Here is a 2,574-nt window from a genome sequence, read left to right on the forward strand (position 1 = left end):
TCTGTAGCCAGTCATACAGTAGGTAGATCTGGAGCAGCAGGGTGACTTCTAGCTTTCATGGGCTGGTGATAAGACTCTGCTGCTATGATGCAGCATTGGTCGAGCCCTTCATTCTCAACTGGAAGAAAAGAAAAGAAAATGCTTGTTTTTTCTGTTCAGTTTGCTTTGTATTCATTAAAAAAAACTGCTATTTAAGGAGCAAATTATTCTAGATCTGTTTTTATTATAGTGATAACATTGTACTTAACATTACAACGTTTTATACAGACTGATATGAATCCATCATTTTCAAACTAATGTTATATGAAGAAATGAAGACTAAATTCTGATGAACACACAACAGTGATGCAAAAACAAACACAAACAATCCAGTTTCTGGTGTTCTTTCTGTTATATTATCGTCACTGTGTCCACGTTCGGACACCACTTGCTGCTATTGGCCATATCCGGACACTTCCGACGTCACGCGCTTTCCGGTCTTTTCGCGGTACTTTGAATTTTCAATCGCCCAAAAATGTAAGTATAATTGATTTATACCCATCAAACAATCTATGTATTAAATTTCGTATATGTACACGGACATTTACATGTCTATTTAGTATATGAAAGTGACTTTGATGAGGGAAAGTAGTAAAAACGCTTGGGCGACGCTCGGGCGGCGATCTTTCGCTCTACAAAGTTTATTATTTTTACTGTACTGCTGATATGATTTAGCGTTAGCATGAGTATGCATTTTTTTGCTAGCTTTAACACGTCTAGGCAGTACGCTTGTCCATAAGCCCAGCAACATCACGTTTATTCATGTATTAGCTAACTATCATCTAACTGCATGTGTGTGAGAGAAAGGGGATATTGTGTTAAAAGCCAGTAGTGGCTCTTGCTATTGGTAAATGTGGTTATAACGTTATAGCTAGATTAACCTCCAATATAATGCATTTATAAGCTAGCTAGGTTGACAAAAATGTAATGTGTTTTGGATCTCAACGTTTGTAACTTAGCAACTCTTGTGTGGTTTATGTGCTTGGCTGAAAAGATAAAGAAAGTGAGTCAGAAAAGAATAAGGAATAAGAGAGACAGAAGCAGAGAAGATAAAAAAGAGGAACAGTAGAAAACAAGGTAGGCAGTGTGTATGTGTGTGTGTGTGTCTCTCTCTCTGTGTGTGTGTGAGTGTGTGTGTGTGTGTGTGTGTGTGAGTGTGAGAGAATTGTATTTCCTTTACAGGAGCATCAAGCCCAAAGAAAAAGTGGATATAGAAATTGCCACTTTGGTTGAAGGTAAGTATTTTTGTGTCTATGTAATGTGGCAATTTATAGATTTTGTCAACCTTATTATTAAACAAGACATGACATGCCTAACCTAATTTTGAATTTTAATGTATTTCTAACAAGAATGTATGTGCATTTGCAGATGCCCAACATCAGGCAGATGAGGAAGAGGGAGAGGAAGACCAAAAAATGGACCCAAGAGGCAATGGACCAGGCCAAGCAGGAGGTGGAAGCAGGCAGGCTCTCTCTACGGCTAACATCCAGGACCCCAGACTTCATTGACCGTGGGAGGGCATCCTGTGCTAAGAGGGGGCCCATAGAAGACTATTTCCGGCTCCTCACCACCACCCTGGAGGAGCATGTGCTGAGGGAGAAACCCCGTCAGATTTATAACTGTGACGAGACGGGGTTTCAGCTGGAAACCAACAGACGGCAAGTCATCGTGCCCCGGGGGACCAAGCATGCATACAGGCAGGCCCAGGGAACAAGGGAGCACATCACTGTCCTGGCCTGCCTGAACGCGGCTGGGGAGGATATCCCCCCATTTATCATCTACAAGGGGGGATATCCAGGGGGCCCCTACAATAAAGTAGGAGTTCCCAATGCCCTCTACGGGAAGTCGCAGGCAGGGTACATAGACAGTGAGCTGTTCAGGAAGTGGTTTGTCGGGCACTTCCTGAAGTTTGCCACCCAGGAGCGCCCGCTGCTGCTGTTAATGGACGGCCACATGTCCCACCTGGATCCAGAGCTTGTCCGGACGGCACAGAGGGAGGGGGTCATTCTCCTTTGCCTGCCACCACATACGTCTCACATCCTTCAGCCACTGGATGTGAGTTTCTTCGGACCCTTGAAGGCAGATTTCTCTGGTGTTACAGGAGATCTGTCGGCAGTGAACCACTCCTTCATGGTTTCCAAGAAGGAGTTTTCAAGGGTCTTAAGGGACTCATACCAGAGGGTGAAGGATCGGGGGCTTGTGGTGGCTGGGTTTAGGAAGAGTGGCCTTTACCCTCTGGACCCGATGGCCATTGACTGGTCACGGGTCATGCCGTCCGGGCGTGGGACCTCCTCACCACCTCCACCAACCCCATCGGCATCTTCCTGGGCTGGGCCTGATGTTACCCACCCCATAACACCCTCACCCCCACCACAGAGTCCACCTACCCACCCCATAACACCCCCACCCCCACCACAGAGTCCACCTACCCACCCCATAACACCCCCACCCCCACCACAGAGTCCACCTACCCACCCCATAACACCCCCACCCCAAAGTCAACCAGCCCCTATCCTTCATCCCCAGAATCCACCA

General features: G+C 46.2%; 1 long non-coding RNA gene across 1 annotated transcript; it reads left to right on the forward strand.

Moving 5' to 3' along the window:
- Positions 1–405: 405 nt before the first annotated feature.
- Positions 406–1,514, forward strand: LOC114559287 (uncharacterized). Its single transcript, XR_003693049.1, has 3 exons — positions 406–516; positions 1,034–1,274; positions 1,408–1,514. It is a non-coding gene; the product is annotated as an uncharacterized LOC114559287 (long non-coding RNA).
- The last annotated feature ends 1,060 nt before the right edge of the window (positions 1,515–2,574 follow it).

The sequence above is a fragment of the Perca flavescens genome, chromosome 7, assembly GCF_004354835.1.
Source record: "Perca flavescens isolate YP-PL-M2 chromosome 7, PFLA_1.0, whole genome shotgun sequence".
Taxonomy (NCBI): Eukaryota; Metazoa; Chordata; class Actinopteri; order Perciformes; family Percidae; genus Perca; species Perca flavescens.